The sequence below is a fragment of the Myotis nattereri genome (assembly GCF_964212035.1).
Source record: "Myotis nattereri genome assembly, chromosome: 5".
NCBI lineage: Eukaryota > Metazoa > Chordata > Mammalia > Chiroptera > Vespertilionidae > Myotis > Myotis nattereri.
In genome coordinates, this window is record NC_138080.1 from 42,168,633 (window position 1) to 42,191,258 (window position 22,626).

The following is a 22,626-nucleotide window of genomic DNA, read 5'->3' on the forward strand; positions in this document are numbered from 1 at the left end:
TTTATCACAACCTCGAGGGTCTCATTAGATTTCTTTTAGGTCTCATTAAGTTTATCGGCAGTTTCTAGAAAATTCTTGAAAAACCTTAAAAGTGTGGTTTTGAACTCTATATCCAGTAGTTTGCTTTCCTCCATTTCTGTCATTTGTGTCCTTTTTCTTTGTCTCCGCATTTTTTATGCTTCCCTGGGTTGATAAACTGGTTTTCTGTGCTAAGTGTCCTCTAGGGCCAAGTGGTTCCGCCTCCCCAATTACCTGAGGAGGACACTCTTGGTGCATCCCCTGTGGTCTTTGTGCACAGTCTTGTTGTAGTTAAGCCTTGACTGTTGTAGGTATCACTGGGAGGAATTGACCTCCAGGTCAATTGGCTGTGAGAATCAGCTGTGTCTGCAGTGAGAGAACTTCTGTGCTGGAGACACCTCTCCGGGGCAAGACTTGCTTCAATGGGGCTTTGGTGCTCACTGAGTCTGCCCCCTGAGTGTGTCCTTTATGGTTCCAAGGAGCTGCAAACTCCCATCTTTAGATATGATATGGCCACGGTATTTTACTTGAGGCAAGCAAAATTGATGCTTATTCTTTGAGAACTTATGTCCTTTGAACCAGTTGTGGCCCCATCCTGCAGGCTCACACTGTTGTAATGGGTACATTGTGTCCTCCTGGAAGTCTAATATGTCCTACATCATCAAAATAAAGCATCTACATATTGGATTAGAGTGAAGTCTCTGGAGAACTTAATACCATTCAAATCAGCTTTTAGTATCTAAGATAATAGTTGAGACTCTTTGTATATCCTGGTGCATTACTGTCCAAGCAAACCTATAATTTTCCCAGGTGAAAGGAAAGATGTAATTCATTCTCTTGTTCCCGCTCTTTCTCTCTATCTATTTTAGAGAAACGCTGAAAAATCTATCACTGATACATAAATCTATCACTGAAAAATATTGGCAGTCCACAGGAATAGCTGATAATAGATTACATGGATTTGGAACCAAAGTTTTTTGGGAATAATTATTTTATTTATGGCTATGATTTCTGTATACATATCTCCATCCTTTCCCATTGAGTGTTTTTTTTTTTTTCTTTCTAGAAGGATAGGAAAATTACAGGGGCTTGTATGTCAAATTATAAGCCCCCTTTAAAAAAGTAATCTTGTATATTGGGCTCAATTCCAGCTTGTGCATAAAGGACACCAATGACTGAGAAAGTTGTATGGGAATCTCCTGTAACAAACACTCAGGCACTCTCAAGATTAGTTACCTCTTGTGAAGTTTCCTTTAAAATCATTATTTTCCCGCTTGGTTCAGTATCTGATTTACTTACTTCTAAATACATTTCACCCTTCTGAAAAAAGGTATGTGGGCTTCACTGGCTTCACGAAAATCTTGATTTGATTAGCAAAAATATATGTTGCCCGGTTGGAAGGGCACAGGTCCTGATTTAAAAACAGTTATTGGTTGATTAGATATCCCTGCCATTTGCACAGAAGCTTGACTCTGTGGGAGAAGGCAACTTAGTCGGGTGTGGTTAAGAACAGATAAAGTAACCCCAGTATCTACAAGGGCCTTAGTAATTTCCCCTTTTACGGCAATTTCGTTTTCTCTTAAACTCTTAGTAAGGAGAAGGGGACATACCCTCTCATAGTCCTTGGAGCTATCATGTGCTTGTTTCTGTTTTTCTTTCTAAATCCCATCTCTGTTTTCTATAACCCTTCTTAAGGTGGCCTGGCTTTCTGCAATAAAAACACCTTCTCTGTTGGTATTTCCCAGTGAACCCTAGTTAGTAATTCTGCTGTTTTGCTTCAAGAAACCTGTAGGTATGTTAGTTGGAATAGGTCAGAATAGCCAGGATCACATGTTCTAACAGTTAAATCCATTGCGAACCCATCATATTCCCGGAGAAATCTGGGAAAGTTTTAGGTAGATTCCTTAATTCTATTCTTGTCCAAGGAATATATCTATATTAGAGACTAGGTGCACAAAATGTGTGCAAGGGGCTCGGCCCTCGCAGCCATGGCAGCTTGCCTTGGCCCTCGCAGCCCCGGCTTCATCTGGAAGGACGTCTGGAAGGTCGTTCGGCTGTCTGGTCTAATTAGCATATTAGGCTTTTATTATCCTACTAGAGGCCTGGTGCACAAAACTTGTGCACTCAGCAGGGGGTGGGGTGGTGGGTACCTCACCCTGGCCTGCGCCCTCTTGCAATCTGGGAGCCCTCAGGGGATGTCCAACTGCCACAGAGGTGGGAGAGGCTCCCACCACCGCCACTGCACTTGCCAGCCATGAGCCCGGCTTCTGGCTGAGCAGTGCTCCCCCTGTAGAATGCTCCTGCATTGAGCATCTGGCCCCTGGTGGTCAGTGTGTACCATAGTGACCAGTTGTTCCACTGTCCGGTCAATTTGCATATTAGCCTTTTATTATATAGAATATAATAAAAGGCTAATATGCTAAGTGTCTGGTTGTCTAGTTGGCCATTCGACCAATCAAAGCGTAATATGCTAATGATATGCTAAAGCTGCTCAACCACTCGCTATGAATTGCACTGATCAGCAGGGGTCAGACAGTCGACCAGTCGACCAATTGCTATGACGTGCACTGACCACCAGGAGACAGATGCTCCGACCAATAGGTTAGCTTGCTGCTGGAGCCCTCCCGTGCCCCTCCCTGGCCCCGATTGTGCACTGGTGTAGTCCCGCAGCCTGGCCTGCACCCTCTTGCAATCTGGGACCCCTCAAGGGATGTCAGAGAGCCGGTTGTGGCCCCATCTCGCAGGCCAGGCCAAAGGACCCCACTGGTGCATGAATTCATGCACCAGGCCTCTAGTTATAGATAATCACTGGTTCCCCTCTGCCTGAGACTGGCTTTTTTCTTGAAGGGAGATGATAGAATTCCTGCATTATCCTTGTCTGAATTTCTGTTATAATTTTCCCTCTGGTCAGTAGGAAGTGTTAGTGGAGGAGATATAGAGAAGACAGAATGGGAAGGAAGAAGGGAGGAGGAGGGAAAATCTGGATGAGGAAGCTCAGAGAGCGAAGGATATACTGGAGGAGCTATAGAAGGGCGGGGGGCAGGATGGAATGTTGGTATTTATTAGCTTCAGAAGCCTTCATTAATTCAGAGACAGTCTCCAAAATTTCTTATTAAATTTCTTTTTTTAAAAAGAGAATTAATCTAATGCTCCTCCAGCTTCTAATTTCTAATAAAGATAAACTTCCTATTGATTCAGTTTAATTTAGAGCTGGCTTTTTTCTAAGTTTGCATACAAAAATTAATTTAGGTATCAAAAGAATTCTATTTTGGTCACCTTAAGTTGATATTACTTCTAGTGATATCTTCACATTTTTGTAAGTGCTTACAAGTCTTCCTATTAGTTATAAATCTGCTGAAGTATTAATGGAGGCTGGGGCTGGGAATTTTTGACCTTGGAGGCATGGATTTCCCATGTTAATTTTAGTTTTCTTTGCATATCTGAAGAGTCTGGACAAATTTCTAGGGATAGTGTGTGGTGGGTTGAAGTGTGTTGCTTATGAGTTGAGCTCCAAGGGGCTGTCACTTCCTGAGTTGCATTCAACCCTTTTACATGTCTTAGTTTCTCTCCCCTGATGTTGGAGTGCTAGGTAACCAACCTGTAGTATGTATTCCTGAATGAGTCAATTATTGGATTACAGTTGGGTTGAAATTACCTATGGGGCTCCTGCATGTTGTGAGGCTATACCCTCTGACACCTCCACAAAAATTCTTAGTCATATAAGAATACCAGAGGTTGAGCTGCAGGGAAGAAATCCCCCTATTTTCGATGCTGAATGAGTTCAGGCTCTCATTTATCCAGCAAAAGGTTTTTAATAAAGACTCTCAGAAAGAAATTCCATTGAAAACCAAACTTAAAAACCAGTCACCCATTTTAATCTTGTCCTGAATTTTTAACCCTTCCTTTAGCCTTGGTTCTTTCAACTTTTAACCTTCAGTTCCACCTCAACAATAAATTTAAAAAATAAAAATAAAAATGCCAGGCCTAAATAAAAAGAGGGAGGTCTGGAATTCCAAGGGAAACTCACCCAACTCCACCTGATGCAAAACAATGCAGAACAAGGAGCCCGTTGTGCCACAATGGGCCCCTGCTGGTGCCAAACACAGGGCCAGGTCTGCAGGTGGTCCTGGAGGGGCTTCTTTGGAAACCTGCCACCCTACACCAAGTAAATGTCAACATAAGAGATGTCCAAACCTATAAGAATTTTTTAGGAGTTTATTTGGGCCAAACGAATGACAATTGCCAGGGATCAAAATTTCAATGGATTGAGAAAATGCTCCAGAGAATGGGAGTTTTGCACCTTAATTTATACATTATGATCAAAGGAGGAGGCATTAGGAGGTTACATGAAATTCATTGGTGATACATTAGATAGACAGCAGACAGCAAAGCAGGGAAATATCTGGAATTGGATAAAACGTAAAAGGAAGAGACACATGGGTGGGTATAGGATAGTTAGCAGTTAACAATGAATAAGATAAGGATAACAATGAAGGCGTTTTTTGGCCTCTGCTCTAGTGGTGGTGTCCCGAGGGATTTGGAAAGGAAGGAAATTACTCTGACATTCCAAAGGTGTGTTATCTGGATGCAAAAGTACAATAGACAGTCTTAGTTAAGGTAAAGATTGACCTTTGTCAGGGAAGATACCTGCCTAGGACATGACTACCTGCCATGACCGTTATTTATTTATTTATTTATTTATTTATTTATTTATTTAATGTTTTTACTGATTTCAGAGAGAGAATGGGAGAGAGAGATAGAAAATCAGTGATGAGAGAGAATCATTGATCAGCTGCCAACTGCACATCCCCTATTGGGATTCAAGCCTGCAACCTAGGCATGTGCCCTGACCAGGAATTGAACCATGACCTCCTGATTCACGGGTTGAGACTCAACCACTGAGCCATACCGGCCAGGCTACAACCTATTTTTAGCTAGAAAACTTTAATTTCAGACCATTCTTTGTGGCTGCTTTAGGACTCTGAGTTTGTAAGGCCATCATGTAGGCCTCCCCTGAGCATGTAGCCCCTTTTTCGTCTAAATTATTAGAAACAAGAGAGAGAAATAAACTTAGAGCTCAACCTAGGAAGTTAGAAAGAACAACAAATGAACCAAATTGTTGAAAGAGAGAATAAAGATAGAAGTCAATGTATAGAAAAAAGTAGAAAGGATAAGTACATCTAAAAGCTGATTATTTTTTTAAAATATATTTTTTATTGATTTCAGAGAGGAAAGGAGAGGGAGATAGAAACATCAATGATGAGAGAGAATCATTGATCGGCTGCCTCCTGCACACCTCCTACTGAGGATCAAACCCAAAACCCGGGAATGTACCCTTGACTGGAATTGAACCCAGGACCCTTCAGTCCACAGGCCAACACTCTATCCACTGAGCCAAACCAGCTAGGGCTAAAAGCTGATTTCTTGTGAAAGACTCCCCTTAGGACATGAAGTCCCAGCCTGACAGAGAAAAAGGCAGGGAGAGCGAAGGAACACTCGTGTAACCACTGGCGTGTGGACTTGGCCAGGCTTCATAGGGTGCAGACAGGAAACAGCTCTGTGTTCTCCCTCCAATGCCTCACACATTTTTTTGGTCAGAAATATTTCCTTGCTCTTCGTGACATTTCCGGTAGATCCCATGGCTTTTCACCCACTTTCGAGTCTAAAAACAGTCCCATTTTTAGCTATGTTGTAGTTTGATCCAATCTAAATGAAAACCTCCACGACTCATGCAACTCATGCTTTTCCTCTTTCCCCAGCTCAGACCTCACTGCTTTCTAGAGCAGAGGTGGGGGAGGGGTGTGATTGGCCATTTCACCTGTACCTGGTCTCCCCCAGGCCTCCTCCAGATGAGGCAGGGAGTGTGTGGAGAGGAAAAGGACTATTGGTATTACTGCTTTTTAATTTAATTTTATTTTTAGTTTATTGAGGTAACATTGGTTAATAACATCATATACATTTCAGGTGTGCAACATTACAACTTGATATCTGTGTCTTCCATTGTGTGCTCACCACTGGAAGTCTAGTTTCCTTCGGTTACCATATATTGTACTATTTCTTTTGTTAGTCATACACCCTCCCTCATGACACATTTTCAAATTCTGGTTCCTTCTTGGTGTAAAGCCGTGAGTCGTTGGAGATTCCCTTGGGAGACCTTCACACCTGCACCTTTCTGTGGAGCAGATGATTACACTCAGCAGCTGACCTCTGAAACACCCCAGCCCCCACAGCCCCTGCCCTCTGCCTTTTGTTTTTTGTGGCGTGTGTTTTTTAGGGGGAGGGGGTTGTTTAGTTTTGTTTTATTTTGGAATTCAATTCACCTTAGCCCTCTTTCTGGGAATCGCTTCAAGATGACCGAAGCCCTGCGACGTAAATGTACTATGAAAAAAATGTAAGCATCCTTTTGCTGTCAGATGGCGGAAATCCACCTATTACATTGCATCCCTCCCTGCTTGCTCTGTTGTAGAGACTGCTCCAGGCCACCGGCCTCCTCCAGGCTCCCCAGGCTCCTCATGGAAAGAGTCAAGCTCTAGCGCTGAAGTGACCTTCACCTCTTAGGAGACACAGGTCAGCCTCTCCTAACGAACTTCTGCTGGGCTTGGTCCTGGCCCCACAGCCAGGGAGAGAACGCCAGCCTCCTTTCCTACCAAAGGGTCCGCTCCTACAAGCAGATTTCTTTTGTTTTTTTTTTTTGTTAATCCTCACCCGAGGATATTTTCCTCATATTGATTTTTAGAGAGAGTAGAAGGGAGAGAGCGAGACAGAGAGAAACATCAATGTGAGAGAAACACATCAAGTGGTTGCCTCTTGCACGAGTCCTGACCAGGGCCCGGGCAGAGGGAGGAGCCTGCAATCAAGGTAAAGTGCCCTTGACTGGGATTGAACCCAGGACCCTTTGTTCCACAGGCCAATCCTCTATGCACTGAGCCAAACGAGCTAGGGCTACAAGCAGATTTCTTAAAGTTTGTCTCACAGGGCTTGCTGTGGGAGGTGAGGGAGCTGAGCGCACTCCTCCACATGCCCATCTAGGTTGGTAACTTCTGCCTGGCTAACTCCCTTCGATTCCACTTTTGAACTTCTAGTTTTCTCCTTTGTCAGCTGGAGGAGTGTGTTGAGGTGAGTGATGAGGTACCACTGGCCATCCACCTGGAACACAATGTTGAATCTCATGCCATAACAAAAAAGTAAATTCCAGACGATTAAAGACTTAAATGTAGAAAAATAAAATGAAAATAGAATGACAATTTAGGAACTATATGACCTAGGATTTCAGAATATCTTTCAAATAAGAGAGAAGAAAATCTAGAAGCTATAAATAAAAAGACACTTATTTGAGTACAGAAAAAGAAATCATAAAGAGCTCTTTCCTGTTCTTCTCCTTTCTCATTTCATTTTCATTTTCCTTTCTGTTCTCTTCCGTTTCCTCCACTCCCATCTCTTCCCCTTACCTTCCCTCTCCTACCTGAATAATTCAGTCCTAAAACCATTAGGTGAAACTGAGGTAGATTTCCCCAGGGCCTTGGGGGAAGATGGGGGTGAGGAGTGAGAGGAGGAAGGTAGAGGGGAGGCCCTTAGGACCTGGAATAAGCTGTCCTCACCTGAGTGGTATGAAGAGGGCATGGGAGAGGGTGTCCCAGGACAAGGTGACAGAGCCTGGGTGGGAGGATAATGCAGCTGTCCCCACAGAGCAGCAGACTGGAGTAGTGTGTCAGAGCCCTAATGGGGTGAGGAGGGTTGCTGTGTAGGTGGGCAGTTCAGTAAGAAATGTCAGAATTGAGCAGGATAAAGAAGATGTCCACAGTGTGGTAACTGCAGGGGTAGAGGATTATGGGTGGGTATGGAAGAGGGCATAGAGGGGATAAATGGTGTTGGAGAAAAGTAAATTAAATTAGATTATTTTTTTTTTAAGAAAAGGTATCCATGCCCTAGCTGGTTTGGCTCACTGGATAGAGCGTCGGCCTGGAAGGGTCCCAGGTTTGATTCCGGTCGAGGACATGTACCTTGGTTGCAGGCACATCCCCAGTAAGGGGTGTGCAGAAGGCAGCTGATTGATGCTTCTCTCTCATTGATGTTTCTAACTCTCTATCCCTCTCCCTTCCTCGCTGTAAAAAATCAATAAAATATATATTTTTTTAAAAAAAGGTGTCCACATGGAGGGGTGGCCTGGTATGATTTGTCAGAGACCAAGCAGAATAAAGAGTGTACCTAAAAGGGAGGGCTCACACTGGGAAATGTCCCAGTGTGGATGTCAGGGCCCAAGCAAGGTAAGGAGGGTGTCTGCATAGGAGGGCAGCATGGTTCAGGGAACCATGGAACATTTAGGATGAAGCAGTTGCCCTCACACGTGGTTGGCTTAGACTGAGGTGTTAGAGCCTGAACTAGGTAAGAGGACATCCTTGTGGGAGATCCTGTGTGGGGAGCAGAAAGGCAGAGCACGGGTGGAGTGAGAGGGGTTTCATCAGGGAGGTACGGCCAGCATAGGGCATGGGAAATCCTTATACAGAAGGACTGATAAAAAAAAGTATGCATACTAAGAAAAATGAGAACCAAGAGAAAGAGCGATAAATGTGGAAAGAAGGGAGAAAAAAGCATCAGCTCTGTGGTATTGATTGAAATTAGAAATATCTTGGGCTCATGGGTTTCAATGTGTATAGATATAGAAATAACTATGAACACCAACGTGTGTGTGTGTGAGTGTGTGTGTGTGTGTGTGTGTGTGTATTTCTTATTAGTCCACTGAGATGGCCTAAGGTAGAGATACTGCAAAAGCTGTGAGTGCAGTAGTACCAGGATACTAATTTCTGAAAACCACTGTCCACTAAAATGAACCAAGCTTCCTTGGAGAAGTGAGATTCCAGGTCTGGAGCAGGGCAATTCCAAAAGGAACCCAGAACATTGTATGGTTCCAAAATGCAAGGAGGTGTTCAAAGAATTTGGGGACATAGCAAAAGAATAGAGAAGCCAGCCTGAAGCAATGCCCACAAATCTGGGACAAATTGAGCATCAAGATAAGTAATGTAACCCTTTGAATAAAATTGAAAAGCATGAAAATATATATAAAAACGCAACATAAATAAATTGAAAGCCTGAGAAGAGAATATTTACTTAGCCTTAAAATACGCCCTAAGGAAATCCTGTAGGGAGAAAACATAACTTGACAGCGGAGAGGACTAGAAGACTTCTTCTTAGTCAAGGTATGAAATTGGACAACACCAAATCCAGATCACGTGCCGCCTGCTGGGATGCCACGGGAGGAGCACAACATCACTTCTGTGATTGTTTTTTCTGAAGGTGTGTAACCTGAACCTAGTAATGAAGAATATTTTCAAACTCAATTTCTCCAAAATGTCTGGCCTATGATTATAAGAATTCAAGAATGAGAAATGATTTCCAAGTTGAAGGAGATTAAAGAGGCATGATGATAAATGCAATGTGTGATTCTGAACTGAATGCGCCTTTGCTGCAAACCCTGTTATTGGTGATGATGGAGGAGGAGAAGGAGGAGGAGGAGGAGGAGAAGGAAGAGGAAGGGGAGGAGGAGGAGGAGGGTGAGGAGGGGGTACTGGTGGTAATGTGTGGATGTCAATGTCCCGATTTTGATGGTTGTATTGTGGTTATGTAGGAGAATATCTTCGAGGTGATGGGATAACATGTCGGCAACTTACTCTCAGATGGTCCAGGAAAATGAAAGTTCTTTATATAGTACCTGCAATTTTTCTGTAAATTTGAGATTGCTCCAAATTTTAAACAATTAAAAAATGAACTTATATGTAAATATAAAAAAATAGAGAAGATGAAAAGACTAATTCCCAATTGGGAAGAAAATGTTAGTAATGACCGCTAACATCTTTAACATACAACGGGGTCTTCTGAAACTGATAAGATAAAGACTAACAAACAAGAGAAAATCCAAATGACAAGTAAACAATAAACAAATAAAAAGAGGTTACCTCATTTGTTGTCAGGGTCATGCAATTTGAACTGTTAATCCAATATCATATGGCACCTACCAAATGATGTCAATTAAAAAGAATGGCAGCCAGCAAGGGTGATTTGGGGATGTGGAGTGAGTATTGTCAGACCATGATGATAGAACGCTAAGTTGCTTTGTTTTTATGGAATGAAATCTGGCAATATGTGTTAGAAATGCACATTCCTCTTAACTCAGAAATTCCATCCTGGGGAATCTATTCTCTACATAAGGACATAGAAACAAGAATGTTTAGTGCAGCTTTGTTTTGAGTAGCAAAAAAACAAAATAATGAGTGGCTACTGATAGGAAAATGATTGAGAAAACTATGTGACTATTATAAAGAATAAGTTAGTTCTATGCAAGTTGACTAAAAGCGATTCCTAGAGTATATTTTTAAGAGAATAAAAAGCAAGATACAAAGAAATAGATAAGATATAATCTTATTTTTTAAACAAAGTCAATTCTATAATATAGATACATATATTTTGTATATGGTTACAGAAAGGGTAGATACAGATAGGAAGGAGAAGATGATGAACTCTGATATATTGCTCCATTTTGACTAATTTCTATTGCTGTACACACAGTTCTCACAGTCTGGGCTAATTGATGACCGAGATGCCAGCAGTTTGGAGAAATTAATGGAGAAAGACTGCTACTGTGAAAATAGTGAGAAGCAATCGTCAGGAGCTCTAAGGCCAACCCCCAGCTGAGAAGGCTGGGATCTGAGAAAACCAGCAGTTGGAAGTGGGACAAGTGACTAATATGCTCAGAAAAAAATGTTGATAGTGAGGTCCAAAAAAAATTTAAGATAAAACCTACAGGTGATGACTATTTACCGAAAGTGGATGAAGAGGTGGTGAGTGGGAGAGGAAGATTCCAAATGTGAGAGTCAGACCTCAGGGAATATTGCAGGCCAAGAATGTGAAAAGACTTAGGATCAACTTCTTGCAGTGCGCATCCTGTAAGTGGAAGGTGGGTCTGGAGTTTATCTCAGAGACATAAAAGTGTTGACAAAGCACTATAGTTGGCTTGGGCCCTCATCTGCTCTTCCTCCTATAAGGCAGTTCCAAACTCTCATCATTGAAAGGCTTGGGTGGCTTCTGGTGCCAATAGAAAGGGAAGAGGGATGGAAAAAAAAAGATAATAAACATAAGATTAAAAATCTAGAATGCTGATGTTATTAAGAGAAAAATGTTCCTAAATTCCTCAATGTAAAATAATCACATCAATACCAATACTAATATCTAAATTGCTTTGTTTTTATGGAATGAAATCTGACAATATCTATTAAAAATGTGCATTCCTCTTGACCCAGAAATTCCATCCTGGGGGATCTATTCTCTACATAAGGACATAGAAACAAGAATGTTTATTGCAGCTTTGTTTTGAGTAGCAAAAAAACAAAGAATAAGTTAGTGAAGGCTACTAATAGGAAAATGATTGGGAAAACTACGTGACTATTATAAAGGATAAGTTAATTCTATGCAAGTTGACTAAAAGGGATTTCTAGAGAATGTTTTTAAGAGAATAAAAAACAAGATACAAAGAAATATATAAATATATATCTATATTAGTATATACTAAGACTAGTTAAGATTTACCTAATTCTTCCAAAGTGCCATGTAAATATACTAAGCACTCTCTTTCAAAATGTATTATCTATTTTAAGCTTCACAACAACCTATGAGATAGGTACCATTATCTTCATTTGATAGATGATGAAACTAGATCTTAAAATCACATTAGTAAAAATTCCCAGAGCCAGGATTCAAACCCAAGTCTGCCTGACTCTATAGTCTAGCTATTATGTTTGTACAATAACTTTTACAACAATGGCCAGGAGTCATCTGTAAATGTTAATTTTTTTGTGTTTTTTATTTCAAAAATCAGGGAAACTTGTACTGTATTTCAAACATTTTCATCCAAATGAAAGATTTTTCCAGAGTAACCCATCCTTCAAGGATTCTGGATAGCTGAATCTTTAAACTGTACTTTGCAGCTCCTTACTAGATTTCAGTAATTAGAATCCCACAAATTGATTGAAATTGAGTTTCAAATAAAATTTTTATAAAATAGTATAAAATATATTGGTTGTAAAGTCTGAGTACTACATGAATTCTACCTATTGCATTTCTTTTTTAAGTCCTTTTTAAAAATATATGATTTTATGGATTTTTTAGAAAGAAAGGAAGGAGAGAGAGAAAAAGAGAGAATGAGAGAGAGAAAGAGAGAGAGAGAGAGAGAGAGAAACATTGATTGGTTGCCTCCCATATGCACCCCAACCAGGGACCAAACCCACAACTTGGTTATGTGACCTGACTGGGAATCAAACCTGTGACCTTTCAGTACACAGGATGATGCTCAACCAACTGAGCAGCACCAGCCAGGATGATCTATTCCAGTTCCTTGTGAGCTTTTTTTTTTTTCTTTTTTTTTTTCTTTTAAGCCTTTTCAATGTTTTTGGCAAGATTTTTTTTCTGAATAATACTTCAATATGGACCTTTTTTGGGTAATCCATGTGATTTCCTGAAAGTTCCTGCTGAGCATATCCTTACTATGTAAACATAACACTTGATTTCCCCAGGAAAAGCATCCATTATTTGCGAATGTCAATAGACTTTATAAGCAATTTGCCACCTGTGAGTAAGGTCATCCTCTTTTTCCCATATTTTCTCTATTGCTTGTAATATGGGTTACAGAACTCTTAGTAAGGCTATTTGCAAATTCTTTGCTTTAAGACCTCCAGACCTTTTGAGTAAACATCCCTTCATTTTTCTTGGGTAAAGGATCTGATTTAAAAACTCTAGCCAGCGTACCTGATCACATTTCCTCCAATATGTCAAGTTAGCCATAACTTCTCTAAACATCTAACCTTTCCTTAACCCCTGTCACAATCATACAACTACACATAACAATATATACAGTTCCTTTTCATTTATCAAAAGAAAGAATCCATGGGGAATAAAGATTTGACAGCTTCTGTTACAAGATAATTGTAATACTTAAAAAAGAGAGAGAGAGAGATGAGACAGATGGTGTACACTGGAGACATGTGGAAGTTTGCTTGAAAAATAGCTTTAGAAATTCAATTGAGACTGAGAAGAAATTATGCAAATCATTTTTGCATAAATAAAAGCATCACAGAAAACAAGGAAATGATCTTAATCTTTAATCTTCCACAGTCTTGTCAAAGAGAAAGAATGTCAACTGGACTGATACCTGATCTCAGTTCTATTTCAGAAAAAGCCTTTGTAGCCACTCATTTGAATTACAGAGAAAAATAGATTATTTTGAGTGAGATGACTAAAACCTATTTTCTATATTTCTATGCCTAGGTCTGATTTGTTAACATCAACCATTAATACATTTTTTGATGAGTTATTCAGTATTTTTATTATATGTTATATAATTTACATGGAGAATGCTTTATGTTAAATTTATTTGGTATTCTATTTGATTAATTTATAAAGCATAAAATGATGACAGAAATTTAATTTTTAAAGTTGTTTATTACTTTATAAATGATAAATTTTATATACTTGCCTGATTCACACATCACACACACACACACACACACACACACACACACACACACACACCTGTTTAGGAAACTATGAGGACTCGCACAATACAATATACAGATGATGTATTATAGAACTGTATCCCTGAAACCTATATAAATTTATTAACCAGTGTCACACCAATAAATTGAAAGAGAAAATAAAAAGAAGCTATGAAGACAGAAATTCTGTAAGAACAATGTGAAGACTGGGGTACAAATTTTGGCAGTATCGGTTGAGGTAATGAGAGGCAGAAAAATAGTAAGGACATATTTCAGTGGAAAGAGGAAAACCATCATTGAATTCAGGCAAGTTTTCAGAAAAACAAATTTGAAGTGCAGCATGATCAGTATTTTGGGTCATGATAATTATGCTTTTAAGAAGATGAATAACCACACATTTTAAAAATGTATTTAAAAGTATTTTTATTGATTTCAGAGAGGAAGGGAGAGGGAGAGAGACAAACATCAATGATAAGAGAGAATCATTGATCCGTAGCCTCCTGCACACCTCCTACTGGGGATCAAGCCTGCAACCCAGGCATGTGCCTTGACCAGGAATTGAACCCTGACCTCCTGATTCATGGTTCGACGCTCAACCACTGAGGCATACCTACCAGGTCTGAACACACACTTTATCTAGGAACAAGAAAGTGAGAAAGTGAAGTGTTAGGCTATAGACAAAAGAAAATGTTAGGATAGGATTATTTATACTCATTATTAAATTACAGAATATAGGCTTATATGTTAGGATGGATAAATTGAGGAAGGCCCCAGTGAATTCATTACGTTGTGTGTGTGTGTGTGTGTGTGTGTGTGTGTGTGTTTAAGCTTGCTTATTTAAATGCATTAGAAAAGTCAATCTTTATTTTTAATTTGATCAGAAAAAGAGGAGTCTGAAAATAGATAAACAAGCTTTAATATATAAAGATTGGTTACCAAGAGAGATTATGGAATTTCATTTCCCGAAGATGGTTAGATAAAGTGATGGATATTTATATACTCTCTAATAGTTTGGGTTAGGTAACATTTGCTTAGAAGCAAAAAGACCACTTCAAGGTTTAAACTTTTAAAATGATTATGGAATTTGACAAGGGAAGGTATGTTTAATGGAAATGAAGAAACCCTATTATATTTTCCACATATAGGTTAAATTTATCTTTCAACTTGGGTCAGAAATGGACTAGGGGCACCTAGTTTTAGGCATGTTTTCATTGAAATTTAACAGTGCTAAGCAACAGGACCTTCTGAGGCTTGATGTGGGTGACTGGTCCATTTTTAGGTAATTTGGGGCCAGCCATGTGTGTTTCTCTGGATAGGCTAATATTTTAGATCCTTTTAAAACTGAAATAAAAAAATCTGGCCCTAGCCTGTTTGTCTCAGTGGCTAGAGCTGTGGCCTGCGGACTGAAGGGTCTTGAGTTTAATTGCAGTCAAGGGCAGGTATCTGAGTTACAGGCTCAATCCACGCCCTTGTCCATACGCGTGCAGGAGGCAACCAATTGATGTGTCTCTCTCACATCGATGTTTCTCTCTGTCTCTCCCCCTCCAGTCCACTTTCTCTAAAATCAATAGAAAAATATCCTCGGGTGAGGATTAACAACAACAACAACCACAACAACGCACATACATACACAATAAATAAGAATAAAAAAATAAGCTAGCATTTATTAATAGGAGAAGCTGAGCACTGAATGGTGGAGTGGGCAGAGAAATAGGGGGCAGACTGGAATGAATAGAGGTGGCAACTCTCAATGGCTCTCCTGTGTCTCAAGCGAGAAGCTCCTCTATGCTGCTCAACAAAACCAAAGCCCTAGAGGGCCCTTTCTGAACCAGCTTCCCTAGTCAGCACCCGGGCTGCCCGCCTCTCACTGGGCCTCTGGGTGACTCTAGGTTAGGGTTTCTCAAAAAATTGTAGTGTCAGTAGCATCCATATTAGAATCACCTGATTCTTGAACCCATGCTAGACCTACTAAGTAAGAATCTCTAGGGAGGATGCTACAGTGTCTGCATTTGCAGGTAATTCTGACCGCACGAAACCTCAAGAACCACTCACTCCCCGGAGGCAGATTTGGATTTAGAGTCAGTTTAGAGAGCTCCAGCTCTCCCCACGTGTTCTGCTGTCAAACAGTTCCTCAAGGTGGAGGAAGATGCAGTTCAGTTACCTCCCACTCATTTCCTAGCATCCATTCCAATTGAACTGAAATCCTTGGGGAGTGCCTATAAATACGCCATCTGCTCAGGTTTTTTTTTGCCAGACAGTGGAGTTCGCACCACCTTCCCACTACTGCAGACCAAAATAGCTTCTTTGGGTCTGCCCGATTCTAACTGCTAGGAGCTTAGTTTCCTGACAACTATGCACCCCAAGACCACTTGGCTTTTTACAAGGGGATTCCATTATCCTTGAGTATCCTTTATGCAGTTGGGATGGGAGAAAATGTTTAATGCTGGAAAGACCCATTGAGTTAATGCAACCCACTTTCTAATTATATGGAAACAGATGCAGGCAGATATGTATATAGAAAGAAGGCAGGAAACAAACATATCATTGAGTCCCTACTACGTGCCAGAAAGGTACTGCGCTAGATTTTTTAATGAGTTTTGTCATTTTTTAAAAGTAGAGAACATTCTATCCATTTGTGTAGATAAGGAAGCTGAAACTCAGAAAATTAATTTGCAATGTTATTCAGTTAACAAGTAGTATAGATCAAGGATGGAATCTAGATTCTAATAAAGAGAACAATATTAGCTATCATTTATTAAGCACTTACCATGTACTGGGCATGGTTCCAAACATTCTGTTTTTATTAACTTATGTAAAACTAGAGCCCCAGTGCACAAAATTCATGCACAGGTAGGGTCCCTACACATGGCTGGTGATCACGGGCGATTGGGGCCTTCCAGCTGCTGGCCAGGGCCTTCTTTCATTCCGCGCCACCCCGTGGTGGTCAGTGCATGTCATAGCAAGTGACCAAATTCCCCGGTTGAACTCCCAAGGGGACAATTTGCATATTAGCCTTTTATTATATAGGATAGCCATAAAAACCTTGAGGTACGTAGTAGTAGTAAGCCTTTTTGATAGGGGAAACTCAGGTAGAGAAGACTAGAAGCATGCCTGAAGGTCACTCAGTTGATAAATAGAAAAGCCTATGACTCCAAAGTTCCCTCCAGAATCAAGTACCCCAGAGAGAACAGAAGCAGGGAAAGTAGTTATTGCCCAAGCAGGAGATAAGCAGGCCTGAAGGGATAGATTTAAGAAGCACTCCTGATGGTCTCTGGATCATCTATCTGTATGGATGGGAGGTGGGGAGGGGAGCGCTGAGGGGGGCGGCGGGGAGAGGAAGAAGGAAAAATTGAAAATAACTGCATTTCCTTGATTGCTTGCTTGGGAACTAAGTACATGCTGACACCGTTATCTAGACCTAGAATGAAGGCAAACTGGCATTGCCTTTATGTTCTGTGTTACACACATGGATGGTATTTAGCTGTTTCTCCAGCTTAACTGTGAAATGTCAGAGGAAGAATCATGTATCCCCATCTTCTATATAAAAATGCGTTGATTGATTGACTTTCAACAGAATTTGGGACTTTGTCTGCCTGTCTTCCTGTGTGCAGGACAGTGAAGTACTAAATATATATATATATATATATATTCTTTAGGATGTAGTAAATATAATTCTATACTTGATTAATTCCTTATTTGATAATTATTTTCTGGTACCCATTATGGCCTGGCTATCAAGGATACTGTGGTGAAGAAGACAGACCCAGAGCATACCTTCTGGGACCTTATGTTCAGGTCCTTATATTTACTATATAGACAGTAAATAAAGAATCAAAAATTAGTGAAAAAGTATTATAAAGATAACAAAGTGCTGTGGTAGAGTATAACGGTGCAAGGCCCAGGTGATACAAGGTTTTATAAGACATGGTAGCCATTTGATTCCAAGTGTGACAGGAAAAAATTGATGAGTTTTGAGTAAGGGAATCCTATCTAATAAAAGACAAAAAGGGTAATTGACCGTACCTTCGCTACGCTTCCCATAGGCTAATCAGGGTGATATGCAAATTAACTGCCAACAAAGATGGTGGTTAATTTGCATACGTAGGCTCCAAGCGGTGGAGGGAAGCCAATCAGCCCTGAAGCTGACCGAGCAGCGAGGCCTCACATCCCCGGGATCAGTGGAGCCGCGAGGCCTCACGGACCTGGGATCAGCGGAGCCGCGAGGCCTCACAGACCCGGGATGGGCAGAGCAGTGAGGCCTCACAGCCCCAGGATGGGCGGAGCTGTGAGGCCTCATGGCCCCAGTGCCAAGCGGAGCAGGGAGGTCTCAGCACCCTGGCACCAGGCAGAGCCGCGAGGCCTCACAGTCCCAGGATGGGCGGAATAGCAAGGCCTCCAGGCCCCGGGATCAGTGGAGCCGTGAGGCCTGACACCAGGGGGGGGGGAGGGGGCGGGGGCTCTGGCCAGAGCTTAGCCAGAGCGAAGGCCTGGGTCCCAGGTGCCAGAGGAAAACTAGTGCCAGCAGCCAAGGGAAGGGAAGGCCTATTGCACGAATCTTTTCGTGCAACAGGCCTCTAATCTATATATATGTAAAAGCCTAAGCGGCTGTTTGACCGGTAGCTATGGTGCACACTGACCACCAGGGGGCAGACACTCCATGCACAGGCAGAGAAACATGGAATAGATTAATGAATCTCAGAGGGAGCAAGGAGGACGGGAAGAGATTAGCCAAAGATCTTATATGCATACTAGAGGCCCGGTGCCCTCTCGCAATCTGGGACCTCTCAGGAGATGTTGACCTCTCGGTTGACCTCTAGGAGAGCTGGTTTCAGCCCGATCCCTGGGGGCCAGGCCGAGGGATCCTACCAGTGCACAAATCCGTGCACCGGGCCTCTAGTAAAATATAATCTGTTATGCATTCTTTTGGAGTTCACCATGAATGCCATTATATTCAGGGCCAGATTGTGAAGATAGAAATAGAAGCAGAAAAGTTGATTAGGAGGGCCAGAAGGAGAGTGATGATGACTTAAGTATAGGTGAAATGAAGGCAAAGGGAAATTGGTAGACATTGAAATATATTTGGGGGAGGGGGTAGCTCGCAGAGTTGTTGATAGAAAGGGATGGAGAGGAAGAAAGGGAGAAATCAGAGATAGCCCCAAAATTTCTAGTTTAAACTGAGGCCTGGCCAAGGTAACTCAGTTGCTTAGAGCATCGTCCCGATATGCCAAGGTTGTGGGTTCAATCCGTGGTCAGGGCACATACAAGAATCAACAGTGAGTTCATAAATGGGTGGAACAACAAATCAATGTTTCTCTCTCTCTCTCTCTCTCTCTCTCTCTCTCTCTCTCTCTCTTCCTCTCTCTCTCTCTCCCTTCCTTTCTCACTCTAAAATCAATATATAAAAATTTAAAAAACCAACAACTGGGTAAATAGTACTATTTACCATTATCATGGTAACTGGAAGAGGAATTAGTTTTGAAGAAAAATGGTGGTCAGATACATGTATGTATATTATGTGTAAGTATGATACCACAGCCTACCAAAGAGTGTTCTGGACTGGGAATTTAAAAGCCTGATTTGTGTCTTAACATCCTCAGTAAGAGCAATCACCTCTCTGCACCCCATTTTTCCCCATCTGCAACATGGGGATGATTATATCTGTCTTTGTTGCTTCAGAGGGATGCCGAGAAGATAAATGAGATAACATATATGAAAAGTACTTTGAAGTCTTGGGAGGAGAAAAACTGTGTACAAATCCAAGCTCTCATTATTACATACAGGGTGTGTTTATATTTTTTATGTTTGTACTCAAAGTCATCAGTATTATCACGCTTATGTCCTTTCCTTCATGTTCAGTTCTCAGAAATGGCAAGATGAACATCTCATTCCCCAACTGTCCCTTCACCTATAGTGTTCTCTTGACAGGATTTTGCAAATATTAGTGTTGTCTTAGATTTTTTTAAGACCCCAGGGAAAAGGGTTTTTCACCAGTTTATCTCAGCCTGGGTAATTCTTGACAGATGACACTAATAATGGCATCTTTTCTAATAGAGATGCACAGATTATAGAGAACCAGCACATTGTCTCATTGAATCCTCCAACAACACTCTAAGAAAGGTATTATTTTTTTCACCATTTGACAGAGGGAAGATGGCTCAAGGGGTTAAAGTAATTTGCCCCAAAATTCATTTTACAGCCGGAGTCATTAAGGCTAATGAAAGTGTTGTGTTCTAAAATATAGCATGAACTAGCACCAGGGATGTTCAAGAGCCTGTAGCCAGATCATATTCATGGATGTGTGTGCAAGCTTCTTTGATCCTATAACCTTAGACACAATGTCTTCAGTTCTTGGATAATGGGTGTGACTACTGATTTTCCTGCCTAGAGTTTCAAGGGCTGCACCCTATCACCCATAGCTTTGTGCCAATGTTCTTTCTAAATGTAAACAAAATAAGAACAAAACAAATAGTCTCTTGCTCTTCAGAGTAATTACTACCTGATGAATAGGATGGTCTTTTCCTTGGGAGGAGACCCAGTGCACTGTTTCCTCTGAGGTGATGTGCACAAGAGAGGTCCTTGAAATGGTAGAAAGAAAACTGGATGTGGAATCCAGAGACACGAGGTTGAATCTTGGTTCAAAATTACGGACTGTGTGACCTGGCGATGAAGTGAACCTCCTGGAGCATCAGTTTCAATAACTGTAAACTGCATATAATAATACTTATCTGTTCACTGGCTGTAACCTTCTAGTCAGAGTCACCTTCATCTGCAGTTCCAGAAGCACAAATATATATGTGGGCTAAGTAGTCACTTTCAGCGATCCTTGTTTGTAGATTATTGGACTAAAAGTTCTCTATTCTGTTCATTTCTACCCTTGTCTTTCTCAGCAAAAATGCCAATAATAGCAAAAATGCTATTATTTCTGGTGTTCATACAGTATGGCTCTTAGCATATTAATCTATTTAGAACAAAGCTAAGGAGGAATGACATACAGGGTTGCATGAGGACTGAGTTAATGCATATGAAATGTTTAACACAGTGACTGGCATACAGTGAATGATGGATAATTGTTAGCTGTTTTAAATTTTTCTTACTTAGGTGATTCTCATTTTCTTGAGTGGTTTGTCTGTGGACCGGAGTGGAGAGGAGAGAAGAATCTGGCTCCCTTTAAAAATGTCAGCCTAGTGGGTGGGCAGGTAGGGCTTTCTTGCATCCTATCTGCAACCCTTCCCGCTTATTTTTGCCCAGTTTCTACACACCCAGGAAAGTATCTGGGTAACTTTTTTGTAAGTTGATGGTAAATGCCAATAGAATAATGACAACTTTGAGAGCAGTGACAAAATTTTAGCTTGTTTTCCCTCTGAACTGAGTCTGAAAAGCAATCCTAAACCTGTGGACAACTTGTTTTTCAAAACTACATTTCAGAGTTTACAGGTGTGTGCGCCTGGGGCAACCAAAACAAAGATTCCAGTGATGGTGATGGCTGCCTCCCAGGCTCAGATAAAAGAGGCGCCTCTCAGTGAGCTTTGCGTGCCAGCTCACCTGAGGTCAGACTTTGAATTTTCCCCACTTGCGGCAGGTAGAACAGGGCCTCCCAAGGCTGGTTTTTAAAACCCACACGACTGTTTTCCCAGGCTCTCTCCCTTCCCAGTTTGAGTTTCTTGGTCCGCAATCCTCCCTGCTGGCTCGGGTGTGTGTCCCGGGGGAGACAGGGTGGTTGGTGCCTGGATGTGGGCAGCCCGGGGAGCAACGCTGGGAGGCGGTGGCCCCGGCAATCGGCGGGTGGACAGCTGCCCTGGGACTGTCTCCCAACTGGTTCAACATGCCTAAGGGGTCACAGCACTTGGCTGGTACTCTATCCGGTGTCTCTCCAGGGCTGGGCCAACAGAAGCGCCCGGGGGATGCAGTGAACGTACTGGAGCTTCCCGCCCTTTCCCGGGACCGGCCCCTCCGCGCCTCCCGCCGGCGGAGGACACGGCCGGCCCCTGCCCCTGGCCGCTTCCTCCTGGACTCAGCCGCCACTCCCCACGCTCTCCCCTCCCGGGGCTTCCTTCTGCAGGCGCGCGCCCCCAAGCCCGCCGCCCCGTGGGGTCCGCGCGCAGGTGCCCCCGGCGCCGGGAGAAGGCGCGGCGGGCGCTCGTGGGGAGGCGCTGTGGTGCAGGGCGGCCCCTCGCGCCCCGGGCGCCGGCTGCGGCTCGGCCTCCTCCTCCTCCTCCTCCGCTTCCTCCGCCCTCCTTGGCTGGGAAAGTGGGAGGCGGCGGCGTGTGTGTGCGCGCGCGAGGGGGGCGCAGAGAGGAGGCTCCGGGGCCGCCGCCGCCGCCGCGTCAGAGACACCGCGAGCCGCGAGCGCCGCGGGGCCGCATCCGCATCGGCCGCCGCCGCCGCCACCGCTGCGGGGCCGCGAACAAAGAGGAGGAGCCGAGGCGCGAGGTAGGGCGCGGGCACAGCCTGGCGGCGGAGAAGGAAGGCGGGGGTCGGGCGTCCCCTTCTCCTCCCTCCGCGCCGCTCACGCTCTCGTCCCCCACCCTCGGGTCTCCGCGGGCGCCGCGCCGGGACCTGCGGGAGTCGAGCCCGCGGCCTCGCCGCCTGCCCCCGGCAGGAAGCTGCCCGGGCTCCGCGCCACGGGCTCCGGCACAGCCCGCTCCCCGCCGCGCCCCGCTGGCTGCGCCTCCCTGGGGACGCCCGCCCCTTCTCCGCGGGGAGGTGGCCGTTTCCCGGTGGCGCTCCATGGGGCTGACTTGCACAACTTCAGGTGCGGATTTATTTTTAAGTCCTTGAAAACTTCCAGCTGGGGGGGGTGGGGGGGGGGGTTCGGTGCCCGGCCTGACCCAAAGGGAGGCGGGGATGCCGGAGATCCCCCACGCGGGCACCGGCCGGGCCGCAGCCCCAGCCTCAGCTCGGGACGCTGTCCTGCGGGTGCGGGCGACACCTGGCCCGGGTGTGTCTGCGGCGCGCGGCCGCGCCTCCCCGCGGCGCGGGTCTACCTGTGCCGGCGGCGTGGGAGGGGGTGCAGTCCCGGCTCCCCCCGCCCCGATCTGTCAGGAACAGCTGTGAACGCTCCCACCCAGAC

The 22,626-nt window shown here is 43.3% G+C and overlaps 1 protein-coding gene across 1 annotated transcript in view; it reads left to right on the plus strand.

Annotated features, from left to right (window-relative positions):
- The first annotated feature begins 21,868 nt into the window (after window positions 1–21,868).
- SH3RF1 (SH3 domain containing ring finger 1) overlaps window positions 21,869–22,626 on the plus strand; it is a 171,653-nt gene continuing 170,895 nt past the window's right edge. The window contains exon 1 of the mRNA XM_081090937.1: window positions 21,869–22,308. The gene's annotated coding sequence lies outside the window, so the exon portion shown is untranslated. The remainder of the gene's footprint in view (window positions 22,309–22,626) is intronic.